The sequence below is a fragment of the Ursus americanus genome, chromosome 2 (assembly GCF_024610735.1).
Source record: "Ursus americanus isolate L20-20 chromosome 2, mUrsAme1.1.p, whole genome shotgun sequence".
NCBI lineage: Eukaryota > Metazoa > Chordata > Mammalia > Carnivora > Ursidae > Ursus > Ursus americanus.
In genome coordinates this window covers 91,289,731-91,295,730 of record NC_142128.1, presented here as the reverse complement: position 1 = coordinate 91,295,730, position 6,000 = coordinate 91,289,731, and positions in this window count along the sequence as shown.

Here is a 6,000-nt window from a genome sequence, read left to right as displayed (position 1 = left end):
CTTATATATGATACCTAAAGCACAAGCAGCAAAAGAAAAAAAAATAAATTTGATTTCATCAAAATTAAAAATTTCTGTGCTCCATAGGATGCTTTCAAGAAAGTGAAAAGAAAATCTAAAGAATGGGAAAAATATTTGCAAATCACATGTTTATTAAGAGTTTAATATCCAGGGACGTCTGGGTGGCTCATTTGGTTAAGCATCTGCCTTCGGCTCAGGTCATGACCCCAGGGTCCTGGGATCAAGGTCCGCGTCGGGCTCCTAGCTCAGTAGGAGTGTGCTTCTCCCTCTGCCTGCTGCTCTCCCTTCTTGTTTGCTCTCTCTCTCTGACAAAGAAAATCTTAAAAAAAAAAAAAAGAGTTTAATACCCAGAATATAAAAGGACACTTTTAACTCAACAATAAAAATACAAATAATCCAATTAAAAAGATCAAAGGATTTGAATACATTTCTCCAAAGAAGATATACAGATGGCCAATAAGCACATGAAAAGATCCTCAACATCACTGATCATTAATGGAATACAAATCAAAATCTCTAGATTACTACCTCACACCCACTAGGATGACTATGACAAAAAAGTCAGACAATAACTAGTGTTGGAGAAGACATGGAGAAATTGGATCACTTATACATTGCTGGTGGGAACATAGTTAAACATCAAGTTGCCAAATGCACAGCAATCAATTCCACTCAGGTGAATTCCAAGAGAAATAAAAACATATATCCACAGATAAACTTGTACACAAATGCTCATAGCAACAACATTTATAATAGACAAAGGGTGGAAGCAACCAAGTTTCCAACAATGGATGCATGGATAAACAAAATGTGGTATATCCATATGATAAAATATTATTTGGCCATGAAAAGGAATGAAGTACTGACACATGCTACAACATGGAGGAATCTTAAAAACACCACGTTAAGTGAAAGAAGCCAGTCACAAAAGGTCATATATTGTATGATTCCATACAGTGAATATGAATTATATGAAATGTCCAGAATAGGCAAATTCATACAGACAGCAAGTAGATCAGTGGTTTTTACAAGCTGGGGGAGGGGAAAATCAGAAGTGACTATAAACAGGTGTGGGGTTTGTTCTTAGGTTGAAAAACCATGGTCTCAAAGTAAACAATAGCGGCGGCTGTACAAGCTTGTGAACACATTAAGAGCCACTGAACTGTAGACTTTAAAAGGATGAGTTCTATGTTACATGAATTATGTTGCAATAAAAATATTTATATGACTACCTCATATAAATATCTCAAGGGGGGAAATAGGACAAAAAATCAGTGGGCTAATAAATGTTTAGTTTGCAAAATTTATAAAACTCTTTTATGATTCTGAAATGTACACATCCCATTTTATCACCTCTTATCTCCTTGGTCCAAATGACTTACTGTGCGAATCAGTGGTTCTCAACCCTGGCTGAACATTTTAGAATCACCATGGGAGCTTTCAGGAAATATGATGCCTTGGCCTGATCCCATAGCCAATTAAATCAGAGTCTCTGGGTCCCCTCCCCTCAACCTGGCATCTTATTTTATTAAACACGCCCAGGTGATTTTCCATGTGCTATCAAACCTGAGAAATTAAATAGTAGATCAAGACCTGGGCAGCACTGGGTCATATTATGAGGTGATTCTTTAGCTAAGTATTTCCCCCCTCTAGTCAGGTTTATTGAGATATAATTTGTATACATTAAAATTTACCCCATTAAAGTACACAGTTCGATGAATTTTAACAAACGTATAAGGTCCTATGACAACCATCACAGTCCAGAGAAAGAACATTTCCATTACAACCTTCAGGTCCGTTTGTAACGAATCCCTTCCCCCATGTATTAGATGCACATATTAGAATACTATACAACATTAAAAAGCATGTCCTTGAAAGAATTTATAAGAAAATGGAGAAAAAAATTCTATGTAAAGTTAAGAGCAAAGAGCAGAAGAAAAATCTCCAACTAATATGATCCTAATTGTTTAATCTTTTTAAAAATACATGTGCACAGATACATACATCTCTCCATATATGTATACATTTGTAGAAAAACAGTGGTTATCTCTGGTTGTGAGAGTTCCAGGAAATGTTAATTTTCTTCTTTATATTTTTCTGCATGTTGCAGTTATATATATCATCTACAATAAATGGCTTTTAAAATGGAAATATTGGGGCGCCTGGGTGGCACAACGGTTAAGCGTCTGCCTTCGGCTCAGGGCGTGATCCTGGCATTATGGGATCGAGCCCCACATCAGGCTCCTCTGCTATGAGCCTGCTTCTTCCTCTCCCACTCCCCCTGCTTGTGTTCCCTCTCTCGCTGGCTGTCTCTATCTCTGTCGAATAAATAAATAAAATCTTTAAAAAAATAAAATGGAAATATTAATGATTATCTACAAAACAGTGACCTATGGGCAAATGACGAATGAAGAGCCTAAAAACTGAACTGCCGCTTCCTACCAGGTTCTAGGTCCCTCGCAGCAAATCCAGCCTTCTGATCCCACACACACTTCAGGTCACTGGCTCATAGCAACTGTTACCATCCAAAGAGAGTAATAAGAAGTTATTGGCTTCTACTGAGATGGATATAAAAAAATATTGACCCCAAAAAAGAAAATATTGATGGAAGAAGAATCAAAGTCTTTCGATGTCTCAAAGGAAGTAATACTTTTTCCTTTGCTAAAAGCCTTTTGCTGAATGCCATGTTCTGTTGTCTATTTTTGCAGGCACTTGCACATTTGAAGTCAAATATGGCACATCCTTGTAAGCAGTAATAGAGAATCTACCACAGAATCTACCATAGGGGGAAGATGGCCCTCTGGGTACAAAATAGATACAATTTACAACAGAGTGAGTGAGCGAGCTGAAACAAGATGGTGGCAGTGTAGGTCTACGCAGGTTTGGTGTCAGCTCCTTTACATTCAGCAGAATCCTAATTAAAAATACTAAAACATATCTTCCAACCAGCTCACGCAGACCCAAACCAGCTAAGGCCAGCTTCAGATCTCCAAACCAGGCACAACTGATTCAGGCTCCCTCAGAGCCAGTGCATTGAGTTTTGGGTGATTTCTTAGGACAAATAAAATTGGAGATGACGGGAGTTGGAATGCTTTTGCCTGCATTTTTCTCAAATAAAAGAAGATGATATAATAACATGTTGGTTGAACCATCATTCGAACCAGCAACTGTGTTTTTTTCCAGGTTGTTCTGGAATGGGCTACAGTCTTCAGACAAAATAATGAGTTGAAATGAGTTTCAAGTTAAATTGTTCCCCTAGTTTGGGAATAGGTTCTGTATCATTTTTCCATTGTTGCATAGCAAACCTCTCCAAAATATGGTGACTTAAAACAATTAGTTATTTGCTCATAATTCTGTGGGTTGGTAGTTTGGACTAGACTGTGCTGGGATGTCTCACATAATACTGGCTGCACTCATTCCTATGTCTGGGGCCTCAGCTAGGATGGCCAGGTCTCTTTCTCCTTGTACACTTTTATCCTCTAGAAGCCACTTGTATTCCAAGAGGGTTATAGCAGAAACTGTAAGGCCACATGAGGCCCAAGCTCAGAATAATAATGTCACTTAGCCACATTCTATTGGGCAAAGGAAATCACAAAGGGAGGCCAGGTTCAAGTAGTGGAGAAATAGACTCAACCTCTCGTGGGGAAGAGCGGCAAAGAATCTGTGGCTATTTTAACTCTACCATGAACTCCCACCCTAAAGGCCACAAACACAGAGGAGCTGTGTGAAAGCTTTGTGAACTGATTTCCCAATCTCCAAGCCATGGCCTGTGCTAGCTGTGACTATTTCCTGGTAGGAGATGCCTACACATCTCTTCCTATGTTCTCAACAGAATATCAATAAATTACTTGGCTACTAAGACATTAACTGAGCAATGTTGCCTTCCTTAGATTCTTTTAGCTCTAAGAAATAAAACCCTGACTCAAGAAAGTTCTGAAGTAGTAAAACTCAAGGAGTAGTAAATTCAGCAGCTTAGCAGTATCATAAAAAACTCCAGATTCCTTCCATGTTTCCATTCTGCCATCCTTGATAGGTTTCATCTTCGCCTAGTATCCTTTATGTTTGGTTCCAAGGTGTCTAACACAGTTTCAGCCCTCATATAAAGATGTGACAATGTCTGTCTCTTCTTTGGTCATTTATTTATCTTTTGAGTGAAGGAAACCTTATTTGAAGCCCTGCCAGCAGGCTTTCCCTACATCTTACTGACACCGAATGTATTGCATGGTCTTGTCTGGATCAGTCAGTGGCAGTGGGAAACCCTGGGTTGGCTTAGGTCAGTCAGAACCCACCTCATGGAGCAGGGATTGGGCCCAAACTTCCCTGAAGCCTAAGATCATATTTAAATAAAATTAGGGGTTCTCTTGGGAAAGAGGAAGGATGAGGCTGTTGGGAGGCAGGTAGAACAGTACCTGCCAGCACAGTGTAGATTTGATATATTTGGGGAATTTGCTTTGTTCTTGGGCATTTTCAGGAATAAATCTGTCATGATGGAATTTCAGGTAATGTATTATGTACTTTGCTATACCATAGGTGGTGAGGGGAAAAAAGAAAACAAAGTCCTCGTTCTCCAGAAGTTCATACTGAACTTAAGGAGTCTCTGCGTGGTGATGCCCAGGTGGCACAGTTGACTGAGTGACTGACTCTTGGTTTCGGCTTGGGTCGTGATCTCAGGGTTGTGAGATCGAGCCCTGTGTTGGGCTCTGCACTCAGTGGGGAGTCTGCTTGAGATTCTCTCTCCTCTCCCTCTGCCCCTCCCACTTATGCTTGCTCTCTCTCTCAAATAAATAAATCTTAAAAAAAAAAATGGAACCTCTGCGTGGATACATAGAAAAGCCAGCCAGCACTATCGGTCTTGGAATGAGGGGTACAGGGAAGACATTCCGTAACTCAGGTGTCAAGTGAAGTCACCTTTCTTAGGGAGTTAAACACAATCAGGTCCAACCTCCAACCTCCAACTTGTGGAAAATCCAAAGCACCTCTGTTACCATCACCAATTTCTGTGAATTCTGTCCTGGACAGGGTACAGGGGCTTATGGCCTATGGACATGTCTGGCTTGGATTCTTGCTTCCTCTGAACTCCCTTGCATGGTGTTTTAATCCTCTGGCTGTTTCCTTTTGTACAGCACTGACCCAGATGTGTGACCCAGTCCTTTCCTTTGGTTTTTATTCTCACCTTTCAAACTAGCCAAAACAACAACAACAACAACAACAACAAAACATCTGTGTGTGTGGAAGACTCAACCTTAGGTTGAAGACTCAACCTTAGATTGAGTCTTGGGGGGCCATGAAGGGAGGTTGATATAAGGCAAGACAAACACTTTAATATTGAATAGATGTTCTTAAAGTAATTCATCTTCTAAGGATTATCTCACTGGCCCCTGTCCTCCCTAGGCCCCAGCCTCTGCCCTCATGCCTCACCACCTCCATAATCTTTTCTGTTTCCCCTTACCAGTACCTATTCATCCCATGCAGAGTATTTTCCTACGTGAAGAGAGTTACCTCCCTAAGAGAAACTCTGGGGCCAGCTGTTAGAAAAGTAAAGATTTCACCTTGGTTCAAGCATTTATAGTAGGGAAATTAGAGAAGACTCATGGAGTTGAGATGAGCTTGGCCTCAAGAAGAGGGGGCACAGGTGGGAGGAGCATCATGAATACCAGGACCCGGGAAGCCAGAGCGGTTGAAGCTGACCATTTGTATTTGCAGACAGTGGGAGATGAGTTTGGATGTGAAGATGTGATGGGGCTATTACAGAGAGCTTCAGAAGCTTGGGTCTGTAGGTAATGAGAGCTTCTGGAAGATTTGGGCAGATGAATGACATGAGAGCTTATGGTTCGAAGAGAGCATTTACCAATGGTGCTTGGGTTGCTTCTGTGGCAGAAGTCAAGCTTTCTATCAATGCCCATTCTCCCTTTTTAAATTAACACTGTTTCTGAGCTTTCATCGGACATGTGACCACCTACCTGAAGATATGCCAGGCTC